Here is a 19,637-nt window from a genome sequence, read left to right on the forward strand (position 1 = left end):
TCTGTTAGCGAGGAGTGTAGGTATCTGCTGCCCAGGAATGTTCCTTCTGAAAGAAGATTTGTTTCGAGTGTCAAAAAATAGTTTTTCACATCTGCATGTGATATGGAAGAATCTGTCTTTAAACTAAAAAGAAGGTGGAATGTTTGTATAATGCTGTTGTCATACTCTTAGGAACGTCTTAGACTGTTGAGCTCATGAAGAAGCTGATTTCAGCTGTGGATTTAGGTTTAGCTGTATCAGATGTTGCAGATGCTTACTCTGGCAAGCACAGATCACTTTGGAGGAGACCGTTAAGATGCTTCTCTGTCATTGCTGTGGTTCGGCACTGGCAGGGGGCCAGGTTTACTTCAACTTTATTGGGAAGCTCAGGCTTATTAATGCTTCTTCCAGTTAACTCTGCTCTCCTTAGATTTTGTTCTTCTTGAAAGGGCCTAATGACTTTTGTTCCTGCTGGAGAGTCTGGAGCAGTAATGCTGTGGCAGGGAGGACAGCAGTGCCAGCCCAACCTTGTAGGCATCTGCTCTGTTTGGGCAAGGCTGCTGGGGGATGGAAGAAGAAAAATGTGTATGTTCATAGGTGTCAGATGGTAGAGGAAGGACAGGAGGTAACTGCAGTGTTGGCTGGCTAGTAGGTTTCCATTCAGATGTCAAGAAAGCTGGGGTTCTGATCTAGGAAGTGAGCCGATCAGGACTGCAATAATTTATCAGTCAGAGCAATCAGTGATTTCTGCAGTAAAATAAGTGGGGTAGGTATAGGAGACAGTCCAAGGCAGCTGTCAGGGTACGTGTTTAAATGCATGCTGCTTATCTCCTAACCTTCAGTACTTCACCAAGTAGACTCAGGTATGTCAAATACCATTCCCGCAAAGGCAGGAAAGGGTTAAACAATCCAGCAAGTTATAACTGCTGTAATTTAAACTGGTGAATACACCTATTTTATAGTTAGGGAAATTGAAGCACAGTGGGATCAAGTGACCTACTAACAACTCATAGTCAAGAAACAGCAGGACAAGTCCTTGAATCAGAGTGCTCTGAGGTCCCTCTCCTCTGCTTCTTTTATTAGGTCATATTGCTTCCCAAGATAACAACATGTTTGTGCAGTTTGGAAATGCAGGCTGTTTCTTTGCAGAAATATTACTGGTGGATGTTACAAAACTGGAGAAGCACTGAGTCTGAAAACAGATTTAATTCTTGCTTTTAAAACGTAGCAAATGAGATTTAAAAATATGAAAGGCTGCCAGTCTGCTGTTGCAGTTGAAGGATCTGGGTTGTGATTAGAAAAACGTTAGAAATCTGCTGCTGGTTTCCAGTGTTGCTCCTCTGGCGGGACCGTTCCCAAAAAGGAGGTCTTGGTCCCCACCATCCTGAAAGAGGAATTAAAATTATGTTCCTGCATTTCCTGTCATTAATATCTCATAAAGACCTTGAAATGTTCTTATGATTCTATCACCAGCAAGTATGGAATGAAATTTTTCCCCAAAGGAGTTCATAAGACTCTTTCTTTTGCCTCTGAATATTTTCTGAGTCGTCAGTTGAAGTTTTACTAGAGAAGCAGTCTTTCAAGCCACATTTGTAGCTCAACAGCTCACGTCTCATTCCTTTCGCATCCCGTTGTTGTGGGGGTTTTTTAAACTTCGTCCCAAGGAGCATTTTTCTATTTTCCTTGCCATTTCTCTGCTCCTTTTCTGCTCCATTTCCACTTCTTGCCCCCAAGTTAACACGGTAAATTATTCTGTTGGAGCTAAATATGCCACGGGATGCTTTAATAGGCATGAAGATGCGCTGACAACTCTCGGTTTCGGCGGAGGGGCTGTGCAGGCGGGGTGTTGTTTGGCAATGCCTCGCTATTAAATTTTATGGTGGAATATCTAGAAAAAGCGCCAGCCAGCGTCGCCGCCACTTTGTGTTGCACATGTGGAAAGCCAAGCGCGTCAGAAAAGTTCACTTGTTTCACGGTTATGTTTTAAGGAGCAGAACAAATGGGTTTGGGTTGGGAGGGTGGGTGTTACAGTCGGTGTCGGTGCGGGTCGCGGGGCGGCAGCGCGCGCCGAGCCTGCAGCCAGAACCGCGGGGCTGTGCCCGGGCCTCGGCGCGGCGGGCGGGCCCCGGGCCGGGCCGGGCTCCCGGGGAGCCGCCACGGGGCTGAGCGGCGCGGGGACAGCGGGCGCGGGGCGCGGGGCGCAGCCCGGAGGCTGCGGGCTCGTTCACGTTCGTGGCTGGCGGCTGCCCTGGAGAACCGGCCCTGGGTGCGCGCGGGCAGCGCGCGTGTCAGGAATGACTCCGGTGCACTGGGGCTGTGACAGTATGTTCAAACTAGGATTTTTTTCCTTTCTGATTTTTTTTTCTTATTTTCCTTCTCCTCTTGTTCCCTCGCCTATTCTGTTAATCAAAATTAAGAATTCGAGTACTCCGGACTAAGTGTAATGTGTGCGTTGTGGTCCCGTAGAGGTCAGGGGTGTCTGTGAGCCGCGGGGCTCCCGCTGGCGACACCCGAGCGCGCCGGTTATTCTCTTTGAACTGTTTTCTCTCCACCCAGGGAAGACACCTTTAAAAAAATCTTTTTTTAATGGATTTCGGTACCGCGTCGACCAACGTTTTATTGCTTTTGAAATTATCTTTAAAATTTGTATAGGAAAAAAAGGGTTTTTCGCAGCAAAACCATTTCGGTTTATCTTCCAGCTTTTGGGCCCGAGGCCCCCGGGAGGCGCCCCGGAACCCGCGCCGGTGTCCCCCCCCCCGACCCCCGCTGCGGTGGTTCGGTCCGCGGCGGCGTCCGTGCCGTGTCCCCCCCGCGCCCCCGTGGTACTTTCCGCGCGCGCCCGCCCCGCGCGGGAGATGCTCGCGCCCCCCCCCCCCCCCCCCCCCCGGCGCGGTGGTTCGGTCCGCGGGCGCCGCGCGCCGCCCGCCCCGCAGGTGCCGCCGGCGGCCGGAGCGCGAGGGAGCGGTAAGAGCCGCAGCGGGGATCGCGGTCCCCGGCTCTGACCCCGCTCTGCGCCGCCCCCAGGCCCCCGGCCCCAGCCCCTGCATCCCCCTCACCCCCGTCCTGAGCGCCCCCAGCCCCTGCTCTGCCCCAGCCCTCGCATCCCCCTAACCCTCATCGCCGTCCCCTGCTCTGCACCATCCCCATCGCCGTCCTCTGCATCTCCCTCATCCCCGTCTCCTGCATCCCCCTCACCGCCATCCTCATCCCCTGCGTCCTATCCGTCCCCAGCCGCTGCATCCTCCCCATTCCCATCGCCATCCCCTGCTCTGCATCCCCCTCACGCCCATCGCCATCCCTTTCTCTGCACCATCGCCATCTCCCGCATCCCCTCTCCCTCGTCCCTTCTCCCCCTCCCCCCCATCCCCGTTCCCCCGGGCTCCGGTCGGTGTCCGAGTTGCCGGGAGAGGGTGCGGGTTGCCCCGGGAGGGGTGGGAGCTGCTGCGGGAGCCGCGGAGCCGGCGCTTGGCGAGGAACCCGCCCCCGTCGCCGGCGGCGCCGCTCAGCGCGGGGAGATGCGGTTGGAGATCGGTAACGAGGGGTTGTTGTTGGTCTTGGCTTCGTAAAAAGGGATTGCGGATCCACTTCGTAGCCCGCAGCTTCTTTTTTTTTTTTTTTTTTACCGTCACGATGCGTTCCTGATCAGCATTGACTCTGCGCGGCCCCGTGCGCGGGGCTCGCTCCCTGATCCCAACAGCTCCTGATCCCTGGTCCCAGCAGCTCCTGATCCCTGATCCCCAGCAGCTCCTGATCCCTGGTCCCAGCAGCTCCTGATCCCTGGTCCCAGCAGCTCCCTGGCTCGGGGTCCTGCGGGTCTCCGGTCACATTCGGATTTTACTTTGCTCGTGTTCCTCTCATTTTAACAAAAGTGCTGCCTGTGAAGAAGTGTTCCGTATTTTCCCCGCAGTGCCTTTAAAATGGTTAAGTTTGTGACTCAGGCAGTGCAATGAGGCTCTCGGTAGGTTCTGTTCAGTAATGCAGCATGAACATTCCTCCCCCCCCCCCTTTTTTTTTGGCGTGTGACCCTTTTTTCATCCTTTTCACATATCTATCTTCATTCCTGTCACAAATTGCTTTTGGTCCAGCACAGCAATGGTAAATACATTTGCATTTTCACAGAAAAGGTAATTTTTTTTTCCTATTGCAAGTCAAAGCTGAATGATATCTCTCATGTTTTCTGCATATATAAAAGGGTTTTATGCATGTATATTGAAACAGCTTGAAGAGTTTCATGCTTCTCGGTAGGATTATCGGTTACAGAAGACACGGTAATGATGAACTGGGTATCATACTGTTCTTCTAAAGGCTTCCATTAAGTGACTTTTTAAGAGTGCTTTTGTCTTTTAAATTTAATATCATATATCTAGGAAGCAGTTCTAAAGGATTGTTTTTTTTCCCCCTTGCCTCTTGCTCCAGCATTTAAAATACACAGCTTATCTTCTCTAATGCTGTTAAATTTGGGACGCAAACATTTTTTAATCATACTAAAAATTTATGTATTCTGTCTGAATGTTGACAGCGTGAGCACATATTCTGCTGATATATAAGAATGTTACCAGTGTTTTCATTTTTTTATTTTCATCCTTCACTTCTTATTTTCAAGTATCAGTTGTGCATGTACTAATTCCTTGTTACATTTTGAAATAAATGTAGAAGTCGTGACCTTGTACCTCTCTGTGACGTTTGCTGGAGCCCCGTTATGCTGCAGTAGGACTCCAGCACCTGGTAGTTCTGTAAATGGAACCCTCCTCCTTTTGATGAATGTAAATACTTTCACAGGTCAGACTTAAAATAACGTTTGGAAGGGAGGAAAACAGCTTATTTGATTCACCCAAATGTGGAACCTTGTTGAGAATAAGCTTGCGTTTTGCCAGATTTTTCATGATGTTTTCAGGTAGAGACAAAGAAGATATTACAATTCAGTGGAATTTAGCAAGTATTGCTGTGTTTTTCTTGCTGGTTGTTGAAAGTTAACAAAAATTAGTTGTACTGATATTATACATTATCTGATCAAATGGAAAAAAATCACAATTAAAATTACATGTTTCTGAATAATTTTAATATGTCGGTTGAAAAAAGGGCTAGGAAAAAAAGCTGAGGATGCTTATGATTTAGTCATCTGCTCCTAAAGAGGTGGTTTTGCTTATTTCATATACTAAAATCTGATGTTAGAGCTGCAGTCTCCCCCTTGCTCTCATTAAGATTCTTCTCTTGTTGAGCCCAGAAGGAAGCCATGAATCCTGTCCGAGTGGAGGCTCCCTGTCCGTGTGGCTCAGCTGCAAATCAAGCAGCAGAAATCTGTGTGACTGGGATAGTTCTGCTGCCTCTGCAGCACCTGCAGTCCAGGCGCGGTGCTTGCGATTAGGAAACCTCAGCTCAGATTCAACTTGCCAGGGCGTTATTATGCACAGCAGGGATGCTCAACACTGTGAGTCTCTGTGGAACTGATGCTTGTAGATCACCTCTACAGACATTGTGGTCACAGGTAACATATCCTTAGTGGAGTGGTTGCATAAGAGTGCAATATTTTTTCCTAGATAGGTTATGTTTTGTATACTATATTTTATAATATGCAAGTATCTATAAGTAAAGGGCATATAGGTTATATAAATATATAGGCTTTAATTGCATATGTAAACTGATGAAGGTGATTGGTAGCAATTTATGGTAATTTTTATTTTAAAATTTTGTGCCCTTTTTTTCACAAAGCATAAACGTATGGTACAATTTTAAAAGCTATGGGGTTTTTTGTTTGAAATTTTACTGGTTTTAATCACATCTAGGAGAAAAACCATGCTTTTTATGTTATTTTTCATGATGTACGATCTTGTTTTGTGCATTAAAACTGGAAGTTTGCAAGTGAAGAAAAAAGAATCAATTTATAATAAAAGGATTGGGAATGAAGCATATGTTGAAATAGCCCAAGGATCGGAAAATAGTTCTAAGAGGCTGGCGTACTGTAACATGCAGGGCATATATGTACCTTCCTAGCACTGCAGGTCAGTGAAGCGCAAGGACTCAGAAGTGATGCGGGATGCCAGCTTAGGTATCGGACTCTGTGTGGTTGGGAACTGGGAACCGAGTTACAAAGTACGTCCATTCTACCACATCATAGAAGACCAAGTTCATCTTGTTGGTAATATGTTTAACCTTGTCTTTAAAGCAGCCATGCATGGTTCAAGCATATACAGATTGTGCCCCACGCTGCCAGAGAAATCCTAGAAGCAGTTCTTGTGAAATCCTAGAAGAGAACCAGTCATAATAATTGTGATTTATTTGAAAGAGCTTATGCATTTTTTACTTTTTGTCTCCTTTCCACATCCGGATCAAGGTGAAATGTGTGGTAGAAGCCAGCTGATCTCAGAGTCAGAGAACAGTGACATTGGGAGGCACCTCTGGAGATGTTCCAGTCTAGCCCCGCTGAGAGTGTCCAACCCATAGTGGGGTCTCCTGGAGCAGGTTGCTCATGGCTGTGTCCACTCAGGCTTTGAGTATCTCCAAGGGGGTAGGCTCTACAACCTCTCTAGGCAACTTGTGCCAGTGTTTGGCCACCCTTACAGTTTTCACACCTTTAAATGGAATTTTCTATGAGCGTTTGCTCTTGTTGCCTTTTCCCCTTGCACTTGGGCGCTACTGAGAAGAGTTTGGCTCCATCTGCTTTACTGCCTCCCATCCACTCCTCATGCCCATTGATGAGGTCCCTCCTGAACCTTCTCCAGGCTGAACAGTCCCAGTTTACTCAGCCCCAAGCTTGCATGTCAGGTGCTGTAGTCCCTTTATCATCTTTGCATCCCTGCATTGGACTTGCTCCAGGAACTCCATGTCTCTCCTGCCTTAGGAGCCCAGCACACAGCATTCCAGATGTGCTGGGTGGAGGGAAGTCTCGCCTCCCTCATCGTGCTGGCAGCGCTCTGTTCAGTGCAGCTCAGGAGTCTGTTTGCCTCCTTTTCTGTTGCTGGCTCACGGTCAGCTTTGGGTCTGCCCCAAGCCCCGGGGTCTTTCCTGCAGAGCTGCTTTCCAGGCAGCTGGCCTCCCTTTGTTGGGGATCCCGAGGTTCCTGTTGGCCGTTGGTCCTGCCCACCCAGCGCTCTGGAAATGGCAGCTCAACTGCCTGGTGTTACCAATCTCACCTCCCCACCTGTCATCTGCAGGCTGCTCTGTAATGAAGACTTGGCTATTGTGTTGCAAGAAGTCTCTTGGAAGGAGAAATCAGACCTGGAACTATAGTTTCAAAATGTAGCCCAGAAGGGAAGCACTGTGTACTGAAAAATAGCAAAATGGGGCCAAGATCCTGGACACAGTTATAATTAGGAGTGTGGAAGTTATGATGCTGAAGTCCAGTGGGTTGCACCAGTGTCCTACGTGCACTTTGATATCTATATAAACTTTTTTGAGGGTGAAATAGGAAAACCAATGATTTAGGTTTACTAAAAGCTTATTTTATATATAAAAGAACGAAGATTCACAGCTGATGAAGTAATTTCAATTGACAATTTCGTTCACTGCGTTTCAATTCAAGTGAGTTAAAAATAAAACCATATGAACTGAATTAAAAATAAATTGAGTCTTAGTCCAGTAGGATTTGAATATTGCTGAAAAATCTATCACATAAAGTAAGGAAATAGGATGGAGAAGATGCTTATCTGTTAGATGTTGGGCAGAGGTATCTCAGTAGCCATCTCCTGTCCAGCTTACTGGCCGTCCTAGCTCTTGATCTCTGGAAATTAGTTAAGAATTTGGGGTAAACGACATACCTCATACTCATCTGAGAAGATGTTTGCTTAGACTTTATTGTCTTTAGTACGATAAGTTATCTACCGTGCTCTTTTCGGGTTGTGCACCATAGTCCGCTTCAATGCAAACTTTGTACCTCAGTTTTAGGACAAGAAACAGCATTTTAAATGTCTGAAAAAGATTCCTCCCTCAGCCAAAGCCTGATAGAATTCCCACCTTGCTTGAGATAACAGCCAGGGCACTGCAATTGTGAAGTATTGGTTAAACCGTGCATTGGGTTGTTGAACACATAGTTTAGGTGAAAGCTGAGTCCCTTTGCATACTATCCCAATGCTTCCAGTTTACTATAGAATGGGGGTTTTATATTGGCCTTTCAACATCAGGTCAGAAAGAGTCAGTCTGAAGCATTCTGGGAAGAGTGTGAGTGGAAATACCTCAAACTTTTTCCATTAGCCAACAGGCTCATTGAAGCCGTAACAGCATGTGAAGAACCAGAAGGGTGGGCTCACGCTGACCAGGAGTGAGAGCTTGCCGTCCTTGGTCCCAGAGCGTTGAGTCAGCCAGCGTCACAGGGGAGGCTGGACATGGCAGACCATACTGGGCTTGGATACTGGGGTTTCTTCAGGATGCAACAAGCCTAGAGCTTTTACCTTACTTGATCTCTCACACACTGCCCTAGGCTTCCCCACAGCATTTGTCTGCATGCATCTCAGAGCTCCTGGATCTTCCCTCACTGCCAGGGTCTTTCATCCAGTCTTCACTTTTTTCATCCTGGGCACCCTTCTTTTTGCTGAGTCTGCTTTGGGGAATGCCTTTTTTCAGCCTCTCCCTCCTTCTGGAACTTGAGGGTCTCGGTTTTCCAAACAGGAGCACAGCATGTGGTGCTGCCTCCTGTCTTTCCCTCAGAGGACGTCCCGCTGTTCGTTGGTCCAAGTACTATCAGAATTTGCAGCCAGCAAGAAGCAGGCTTATGCATGAGAGTTGAACAGGTTTGGACATACTTATACTCTCCCACACATCCTGCTATCTGCTGTATTCTACATTTAAGCAGAATTTTTCACATACAACTGTAGTGTGCTTCTCCACAAATAGGAATGGTGAGACCCTCCATTCCCGTTGCCTTTCGGAAACAGCCGTTGCCACCCAGTCTTTGTTGCAGTATGCTTCTGTCTGTCAGTGGACCTCAAGAAAACAGCTACACCTGACACAAGTGTGGTGACTGCTTTGGCGTGTGCAATATGTATTGCAGGATGGATGAGTAGATTGTATTGGTCACGCTCAGCATCTGACTAACCTTGACACAAACACTGATGCTGATGAAGCACAATAAAAATCTGCTGCTGCCGTTGCGACTTGTCTTTCAGAATGGTACTCTCTGTGTCACAGAGGTAATTAGAACAGTGTTCCCAATAAACTGTTCCAGCCTCCTTGGGAGATGTGTGATCCCAAATGTCAGGAGGCAGCATTGATTTGTGTCCTTTGTAAGTCAGTTTAGGAGGAAACAGTTGTCCTGGCTGAGGACAAGTACTTAGTTTTATGCTGCAAGCTTACTGCATTCCTTTCCTTGCTTCAATTATAATGAAGAGTTTGCCCGTTGTTCTAAAAATGAATCAGCTGATGTTTGATACTAAGGGACCAGTGAAATGTAATTGCAATGTAAATGCACGTTGCTTTTCACGATGAAATGAGATTGTCATCCTCCCTCGCCCGGTACTTAAAGGAATACCTATTTATGAATACCATAGCTGACCTGGGAAATGCAACAAACTCCACACAGCTTCTTAAGATACAATGCAGAATGTTGCACTGCCCAGGGAAGGCACTGGCGTTATGTTGGGACAGGTTCCCTCTGTAATGCTGTCATGGTGAATTGTTATGCAGAGAACTGCAGGATAAAATGGTAGTGCTAAATCAGCAGGACTGCGTAAGATGGCTGAAAGTGCCATGAGAACAGACTCTTGGAGCAGGAGGATGACAGGAGCAATGATGTGCCTGATTGCCTTGCAGGCCTGGGAGCAACCTTTTAGTTTTGCAGGTTATTTTCTTTGGTTGCTACTAAGTGTTTGGTCTCTCTCATCCCCACGCTGCATGACTTCGCACTGCGCAGGACATATCTCTGTCCCTGAGGGGCAGGGCAGAAGGGGCTGCCTTGTGTGCCTTGAGCTGACCTGAAAGAACATGAGAACTGCCCTAGTGTTTCTCTTGCAGCATCAGGAAGTCCCTGTCAGAGCACGGGGGGGTTTGACCTACTGTTTTATTACTGAACACGTGTGGGGAGCTGTTAGTCCCTGGTTTACATATATGCACCACTATTTGCAGAATCTTGTTTCTGTTCATCCAAAAGACTACTGGGTACTTGTATCTGACCTGCGTAGCGCTTAAATATTGGAGATAGGTATAGAATGTGGAGGGGTGGAATTAATTTACACATTTGGGCTGAAATGGGTGGATGAAAGAGGGGAGTATGCCTTTTTCAGGAATATGTGCTGTAGCGGCAGGTGAGATGCGGAGGTGGGGCCTGGCCTCTGCCCTGGCTGGGGGAAGCTGGGGTGGTCCAGCTGCTGCTGGGGCTGCTCACGGGCTTGCCCTTGGTGAGGGCACAGTGTGCTCGTGGAGACAAGGACTGCTCTGCTGCAAAGGCTGGGTTATCTTCTTACGAACCCGAGTATAACTGCTCACTGTAAGAAACTATAGGTACCGTGCCATTGCCTCCCCTGTGATGGATTCTTCCCTCCCCAGGCAATGTTTACTAACTGATAAAAAGAACCAACAACCCGAGGAAGGGACAAAAACCTGCAATGCAGAAATAGGATTATATATTTACCAGACTTCTTGTGTAGACAGATGATTAATATAGTACCAGCTACAGGGTTTATAGCTTGGTATATCATTGAGGCTCCCTGTAACTCTAATGTGAAAAGATAATAAATTAAGTGTCCTCTTCCCTGCCCTTGTCCTCTTTTCTCTAGTTTAGCAATATGCTTAGAAATTCTAATCTGAAAACATGATTCTGATAGTGGAACTGAGGATGGAAGGAAATGAAAGAGAAAATGGAAGACATCTGCAGTGTTTTTTTCTTGAACCTTTTGAGGCATTAAAATTGAGTGCATGAGATCTTAACATACAAGCCTCATTTACATATCTTCTTTTGGATTAAGGGGGTTGTCTTTAAAAATATTGCTAGGAAGGTATTTTTGGTGGTTTTTTTTTTTACTTTTTAGAGAAAATGAATATAATTTCCTAATTGTGTCCCATTTCCTTCTAAGGAAATCTAATTCCCTACCTTTCTCTTATCTGGAGCAGATAAAAGCCAGAGATAGAGGACATGTTATTTTTAAAGTTTTTATTATAAGTAAGGTAAGTAGTGGTGCTTTTGGAGCTTTAATTGTCAAACCCTGAGAGAAAGGTAATTATAATATTTAAAAATTGAACTGAATGAGAATGCTACAAAGGAAAAAAACTTGTATAGTAGCTGGAAAAATGCCTACATGTTATTCCTTTAAGACAAGGCATTTTATATTGGGAGCCAGTGCCCCCAGTCTCACTTCTGAAGTCCTCTGGCTTACGATCCCCTGGAATCAAAGCAGACTAGAGTCCATGATTCTGAATGAAGCCTCTGTGCCGGATTTCCTACATGAAGTGAAATATAATGCCTGACTCTCCTCTCTTTAGGTAGAGGCATAACCCAGGGGTAGCGACCCTGGTGTAAAGACTGAAGTAGTACACTCAGTGCAGAAGCTGGTAGCACAGAAACCAGAAACTCTGCAAAAGATTGTCTGCTCATTAGGACAGTCCTTTAATGCAGAAAAGAAAATACATATGCATGTATATATGTATGCATCTATAAAAGCAGCCCAAACAGGGAGCTATTGCTATAAAATCCCTTTTGTAGTTTGGTTTACTGTGTAGTTTAATTCCATTCAAAGTTATTCTTTCAGTGGCTTTCTTGAAAACAATAACAATCTTGTACTCCCTCCCACGCACCACATCCACTCCCTTCCTCAGTAATTCCTGTTTGACCTTACAGTTAGTTCTCCAAGAACTTCCATAGCAGCTGCAAGATATTTCTGTTTCGGAGTTGCCTCAGGACCACTAGCAGCATGGTGCCACATTGGTCTGCTTTTTGTTTTGTTCTGCAGTGAACATGGTGCCTAGAAGCCTGAGGTCTTCAGTAACTTGAAGTTTTATATGGATTTCACTTTCTCTTCTATGGTTCTGCCTCCAAGCTCCCCTACAGAAATAAAAAGACAAATATGAGACCACTTGTGAGAGAAACGTTTCTCGGAAGCTATGGAATTTGTTCCTGCGAAAGACTGGACAGACCGTGGAAAGAACCTTTCACTCCATTAAGTCCCACAACACAAAACCTCTATGGTGAAGCCCATAAGGGCGTGATGAAGCCACTTTTAATTCAGTCTAGGAAGGAAGAGGGAACATATCTTTTTTTAAACCTGTGAGGTGCACAACCCAACAGAAGTCTAGAAATAGCAACTCTTCCCCAAGCCTATTATTATGTGAGTTAAAGTAAAGATTGTTCAGCTTCCATGAGAGGCAGAAGGTGTGAAGTTCCGTGCTTGCCTGTAAGAAGTAGCCTCATAAGGAAAAAATATGTAGGCCAGTGACAGGAGTTTGGAGGTTTTTTTGAGCTGTTTAGAGAATGGAAAACTGCTGGATGTAATTAAGGAATTTCTGAGGGTCTGTGTTACTAGTGGCAAATTCTTCTGTCTGTCTTGGTGCAGACTGAGGTCTTGACCCTAGCGAGCCTCACAGATGTTTACAGTAAGATTTTATAACCACAGCATGTGCCTGTGATGCTGGAGTTGGAAGAAGACTTCCATGGTACAGCTCTCTGGTCCTAGTGCACAGGCTTGACCAGTAGCGCTAGTGGTGACTGTCTTACCTAAGGAGTACAGTAAATATGTAAAGAACTATTGACAAGGAAATAAACCAACTGAAAAGCCCGTCTGTCCGAATTGAAATCTCTGACATGCATTCTCCCAGTGCCTCCAGAGCAGTGCAGCTGCTGTCAGTCTGTCCTTCCTGTATCCATACCATCTACATGTCCCAAAAGCCTGCAGTGACTTGCCTCCCTTGAGCCTCATCATCAGAGCCCAGCAAGGTTGATTTTAGCTCTTCATCTCTCCCAGATATATACCCATAGGAGAAATGTAATTTGCTGTGTGTCTTTGCAAGTCTTTTTGAGATGAGTTATTGAGAATCGAGGTCATGCTAGTTCAGCGTGGCAGCTGAGTCCCTGTGCTTGGTTTTCCTTATAACCAGTGTCTCTGCAGAAATGTTTGACTTGGATTTATTGCTTGACTGTGTCACAGTCTTTCCCCTTTTTCCAGACCGTGGTTGTATTGGTGGTTGTTGCTTGTTGATCTTCTTCAGCATCATCTGCTTTCATTAGCATTTTTGAACAAAGGCGTGAATCAGGATAAATCACAACTAATAGAAATATTGGAACAGATTATCATTTTGCAAAGCTGAACTCTCTCAAAGGAGATTACGTATTTAAATTGAACAAATGCAACTTCATAAATAAACTAAATTAAATATCATCTAATTTTACTTTTGAAGCCAAGTAATTTTAATCCATACTCCACTTCTCATGTAAATATTTCCCAACTCAGTTATATTCTTTGAAGCATTCTTATTCATATTTTAAACCTAAAAACATGCCAAATTGAACCACAGTTGTGTATGCTAGATAACTGTAAAAGCTTGGGGGTATCACAGAATAATCTGGGAACTAGCAAGAGGAAGCAATTGCTTATGTGAGTGTAGCAGTAGCAGTGTAAAAATGTTTTTGGGAACCTAATATTTCTCTCTTAACACTATCTGACCGACGGCATGTCTGAAAAATCCTTTCCATAAATCCCTTATGTATAGTTCAAAAGGAAGCAATAGATGATTAGAAATCTATATATTTCCCAAGGGAGAGTTTGTGCAGGATCTCTGGTGGTGCATGTATTGCACTGATGGTCTTCTTGTTCATAGATGGAAGAGATGCCTCTACTGCATAACGCTTTCTTAGAATTGGGAGCACCCCTAATGCATTATGTTGTGATGGGAAATACACTTTAATTATCATTTTGTTAGACAAGAAAGAACCTTTATAAAAAGAACATATGGTAATAAGGTTCAAGAATCCTTGTTACATGTTTCACATAGTGTTTGAGAAGCTAAAATACAGTTTTAGGCCACTGTATGTTAAGCCTCAAAACCACAATCAAAAGTCGTTCTTCAGGAGCAGACTTGAATGCAGATCTTCTTCACGTGTTTGTGGAATTGTTATGAACAGGTTGTAGAGCTGACCTGTCCCATGACTACAGGGGCTGAAGGAGCTGACAACAGTTTTCAAATATACTTCATTTGCCAAGTAGAAGAGATGTAATATTTTAGACCAAATAACTCTTTTTTTTGTCTTAATATCTTGAAGACCACACAAAACAAGAACAGTGAAACAACTGTTGGCATTTTTTTTCTGGTTTTAATATGAACACATATATTTATGTTGTAACTCAGCAGTTCCTCTCCAACAGTAGAAAAACTCTTCTATGTAAGATTTATTTTCAGATCAAAATCACTAATATTGATAGTTTTAGTAAAATTATAGTTTTATTACAACTCTTAGATTTTCATGGTTATAGCTGAACATAACTTTTCCCAGTATTTGAATTGAGCGTGTGCTGCGTGTAGGAACAGTCAAGCAGAGCTTGCTGATTCTCTGGCACTGCTGCAAATGACTGAGCGTTGTGGGGAAAATGCACAGTTAGGAAATACCTGATGCACACTAAAGTCTTTAGCTTTGCTAACGAAGATGGCTTTGTTCTGGCTGCTTAGGACCAAGCTCTGTGGCAGCCTTGATGCAGAGACTCCTGTTAGGGATGCAGCCGCCGGAGTCCTGGGCTTTTTTTGCTGTATATTTAAACTGCTGTGCCCAGTGATGTGCGCAAGAGCACCACAAGGACGCTCTGACTCATGCAGGCTGCATCTACAGTGAAGGTCTGGCTGGCAGTAAGGTTGTTGGGAGTCTGGTTTTGCACGTACTGCTGAAGGGAGGTGCAGCCCCTGGCAGCGCAGATGTGCTGCAGGCAGGCTGCTGGTGGCCATCAGCGTCAGACCCCAGCGATACGGAGTGCGAGAGCATCCCTCGCAAATAGGAGCTCTGAACAGGTCTCCTGGCTAGGAATTCTATCACATGGCAAACAAAAAATAATGGTTGGTCTCCAAATGCAGTTTCATCTGGAATCACAGATAACTGCTAGCCCACAAAGGAGATGTGCAGATAGGATATTTGTTTGGTGTGGAGGAGGATGGGTGGTGATGGTATGAATGTTGCGGCATTAGTGCTTTCCTACATTTTCAGGCTGTCCTTGAGCACATTTGCAGTGATGATGAGATCACGGGAGGGGTAGCTTCATTAGTGGAAAGAAGCAAGAGAGCAGTTCACAAGCTAGATGAGGGTACTACACAAGTGAAATATTTCCATAGCCCTGCATCTTAGAAGCCTCACTGATGCACAAGTGCTTGTCCCCAAATAGTCCATCATTGGTAGGCAGGTGCTTTTCAGGGTGGGAACCAGGGGAAAGGTCGGATACAACTGTATTGATTTAAAAAAACATTAAATGAGACCCAGTAGAAATAGTAGTTACTAGATTTAGACTATTTTTGCAAAATGTGATGCAAAACATTCAGCTTAACAGCTTTGGTATCTTTTGGTAGTGCATACACCTGCAGAGAAAGAAACGGAAAAGCGTAATTTAATGTATTTTTTCAAAACAATATTTTAACTCTTCTGCTGTGATTGTAATAATTTTCTCACCACTGAACTCCTGGATACATTCCAATATTTATGAATATGCCTGTTATGATGGACATGATTAGATTCTATCCTTCATTTCAACTGTCTGTTAATTGCAACAACTGATTTTGACGTATTCAGATCTTCTAAACATATTGCTACAATTAAAAAAGACTGATAAAACCCACTGTTTTATAGCAGGTGAAATACAACCCACTTTTTAGTGGGTGCCATTGCCTAGTGCCCTTCCCGGGGTGCACGTGAAGGAAAACCAGCAGAGCTGAACTGCAGGGTTAATGCCAACTACTGGTTGTGCAGGTGAAATGTCTGGAGCTGAACGCCTATAACTGCTGATGTGACGAAAACTTGTCACCAGCCAATCTCCCTAGAGGGAAACATTCAAGAGCAAGCCTCGAGGGGCTGTGGGATGTGCCCTGTCTAGAGGAAATATCTCCAAAGCTGTTTAACAGTGTAAGCCCGAAATATGGGCTGAGTCACTATCTGTTTTTCAAAAGATCCCATTGATCCCATTAATCCCATGGCCTCCTCCAAACATCCTCTGGTTCAGAGTTGTGTTACAGCAGATTTGGAAGAGTAATATATGCTATATATGGATAGGTATCATTAACATCAGCTGGCATCATCCTACATAGCAGTTGGGATCATGACCAGTAAAATATTCAGATGTTAAAGAAAAAAATACCTGAATTAATTAGAATTACTTGTTTTTCAATTAATTTTTAATTAGGTCTATTTAAAGCGTTTCAGCCTTTATTTTCATGTTCTACAACTTTTGTTTACTAACTGTTTGTAATGGCATGTTTTTTCAATCACATCTGTTTTGCAGGGTTTTAACCAAAATGGTTTCTTTCTAGTGGAGCTACACTAGACAGGGCAGGCCCCGGAGACGTATCAGGTGTCTCATGTTGAGAATAGCCAGTGTAAGTCTCAGTGGAGAACCTGCAGGTTATCCATACAAAATCCATATGAAAGAAATGGGATGAAGAGAGAGGGTCTGTATTCTCCGTCTGTATTTTAGGCATATGTCTAGAGTAAAGGCAAATAACTTAAGTTGGTTGACACAGCTAGGTGTCTTTTCACATCCTTCCTAGAAACCTCTGCCGTAATCTCATTCTTGGTTAATGGATGCAATAGACTCTTGTTGCAAAGTTCTCAGAATAATGATTTCATTCCAGTTTGTGCAGTGACTGTTTTTTGCATGCATGGTGTTTGCACACGTGGATGTTGTTATAAGCCTCACTGTGCTGGTTGTACGAAGCGTAATTTGAATCTGTGCTACGTGCAATCTATATATTAAATAAATAGTGCATGTATATATGCATCAAGAAGTAGGAAGAGGCAGGATCCTGTGGGGCCAAGAACATGGGAGAGGCCCTGGCAGTACAGGATGTGAGGACAGGATAAAGCAGAGGACCACCAGACCAGAATATCAAGAGGGGGGGAAAGGTAGGAGAAGTGGATGTTGCCTGCTGGAATAAACAGAGCCAGACACATCTCAAGATGTAGGAGTTATTAGAAGGTTCTGGTTTATGATACACTTTGTTTCAGGTACTGAAGGACTCCTTAGACTCCCTTTCCCTTTTAAAGCAGTTGATTATGGTGGTTGGGTCGCCTTCCCTGGAGGTGTTTAGGGTGCGGGTGGATGAGGTGCTGAGGGACGTGGTTTGGTGTTTGGTGGGAATGGTTGGACTCGGTGGTCTGGTGGGTCTCTTCCAACCTGGTGATTCTGTGATTATAACTGTTTTGTAAAAAAGGGCTGTCGTAAATACTTTAGACGTGATTATAAATATCACTTCTCTGTGTCTGAAGATCTATCAAAGCTCTACATACCATTCAAAATGAACCCAGGCCTTTGCATCTGCCTGATCTTGTCTATTCCCTTTTTCTGAGGATTTGAGAAATGTAGAATTTTTCTAGGAAATGGAAAAATATGCAGTTACTTTTAAAACGTCCCGAAGTTAGCTATCTCTTTTGCAGTTCTTTCTTTTTAATGGTATTTTCTGGAGAAAACCGTGTAACTACCGCATACATTTCTGCAATGGAAAAAACCCGTGGGAAGCAAACCGAGCAAGCTGTAATGGACTATTAGTCAGATCGTTCTCGAGATGAGACATTTAATTTCATGCAAATTGAGGACTGTTGTCTACATAAAGCACGTGGTCATAATACATCTCTTGTGTTGTTCGTTTTTAAAATGTGCAAACAGCATTAATATAATCTAAAAGCTTTGTGTGGTTTTTGAATACTTTGAGCTGGCATTACTTTTCTTTCTCCTCATTTGAACGCTCACCGGCAGTCCCTGTCAGGATGGGAATCTCCTTTAGAAGACTGGTCGTGTTTGTTCCTGCCACTTGGTCCATGACACGTAGAAGCTATGTGCAATTTGTGATTATCTCGTTTGGTCCCTCTTGGCACATGCTAAGAATGCAGCCTATTCCAGAGGTAGCAAATGAATGTATTCTCTTTTCTTTGACCTTAATTTTATTTATGGTCTGTGGAAAAACCCTGGGCTGCTTCAGTTAAATCAGACAAATCTGATCATGAGTTGGGGCGGTGTGGGAATATATGTTCTGCCAGTGTTGCATTTCATCTTGTGTTTCATTCTTCTTTTTATTTTCATTTTTCTTTTAAAAAAAAATTCTCTCTCCTCATGTTTGTGAAGATTTAACTAGAAATTTGTTTTAAAATATGGGATAATTGTCAGAATCGAAATTAAAATTACTTGTTTTGTATGACTAGTAGGTGATGGAGAAAAGAGACAAACCTGGAGTCTCTGCTGGGCGTAGAATTGGGTATTCTGTGAAGCTAATTGATTGAGTTTTCAGTGTATTTATGGAAGCAGGCTGCTTTTGAAAATGAGCTGAAGAAAGCAGGTACAGATGCAGGCAATAGCTTATGTGGTTTGAGCCCAAGGCTGAGATCATTTGTAAGGTAATATCAAATACCTGTGCTTCGATAATTCCATGTATATCTTAGCATTTGCTGCTGAAGGTTGCCTTCTTTTTCGGAAGGTCACAGAATCATGATTCTTCTTTGACTGTAATCATTCCAGTATAAAAGCTTTCGATTCAGCTGTTGGACATGATTGAGATTAAAGCTTAGTCCTTAAGGATGAACATCTTGGGCCAGATAACCTGAAAATTGTTGAGCTTCCCATCTGCCAGGAGAGGGGCTGTGCTAAAACTGCGCTGGACCACGGCTGAAGGCATCAGGTTAGACCCTGTAGAAGGTGCCATGGATTTCATCGGTAACTCTGCGGGCAGTTGTTCTCTCTGGAGCACTCAGATTTGCACTCTGAACTCTCCCAGAACACTCCTGTCTGTGTGTGTTTGTATATATTTATATATAGGTATAGAAGATTGTTCTATAGGATTGCTTACTGAATTACCTGGCCAGGTTTGAATTGTGAATGGTTTAGTGTAGGTTCATTTACACATTAATTGGATAAAACTTAATGAAGGATTAAGTACAAACTTTGTTAGCAGCAATGGCAAAGTGGTGTAAGTCTGTCAGATGTTGTTGCTGTGCCGTTTGTTTGAGAGAGAGGAATAAGGTTATAAATGGCACCTGCCATCTGAACGTCTCTGAAGGATGGGGAAGGAGCCTTTCAGGCACATGTATTTTGCTCTAAATCTGCAGTTGGTTTTACATGGATACGTGTACACAGGTCTGTCTTCGTGCAGGAGCATTTGTCAGGGGAGCCGTAGGGCTGCTCTGTCGGCAAAGGCTGAGAGCTTATAATGGAAACCTTTTGACAGGTTTTCCAGAGAAGAACATATACATGAAAATATAATAATAAATAGCCGTGCAGGTATTTGTAGCACTTTAAAAGACTGAAAAAATGTCTTAGAGAAAAGTTATTACTTTTCTTAAATAAGGGTACTTTAAAAAGTATTGGAAGTTTCTTCTCTCATTTCAGTCTCTGTCTTCCCACTTCCTGACAGCTGCTGCTCAGCATTTCTCTTCCTCTGCTCAGTCTTGATGAGCAGTGGTAGAGTTTTTGGGGTTGGTTTTTTTTAATTCCTGTTGGGCTTGAATGCAAAGCAGTGGGTGCAGCTGAGAGGGGAAGGAAGGAGCAGGTAATGCCATGAATTCC

The 19,637-nt window shown here is 44.2% G+C and overlaps 1 protein-coding gene across 9 annotated transcripts in view; it reads left to right on the plus strand.

Moving 5' to 3' along the window:
• ATP2B2 (ATPase plasma membrane Ca2+ transporting 2) overlaps positions 1-19,637 on the plus strand; it is a 211,913-nt gene that overhangs the window by 15,238 nt on the left and 177,038 nt on the right. The window contains exon 1 of one of the 9 annotated variants that reach the window (XM_069865494.1): positions 4,028-4,103. The exons of 7 other annotated variants lie outside the window; for them this stretch is intronic. The gene's annotated coding sequence lies outside the window, so the exon portion shown is untranslated. Of the gene's footprint in view, positions 1-4,027; positions 4,104-5,346; positions 5,465-19,637 lie in introns of those variants that run through there. One more of the 9 variants, XM_069865495.1, reaches the window with a different exon arrangement.

The sequence above is a fragment of the Phaenicophaeus curvirostris genome, chromosome 11, assembly GCF_032191515.1.
Source record: "Phaenicophaeus curvirostris isolate KB17595 chromosome 11, BPBGC_Pcur_1.0, whole genome shotgun sequence".
Taxonomy (NCBI): Eukaryota; Metazoa; Chordata; class Aves; order Cuculiformes; family Cuculidae; genus Phaenicophaeus; species Phaenicophaeus curvirostris.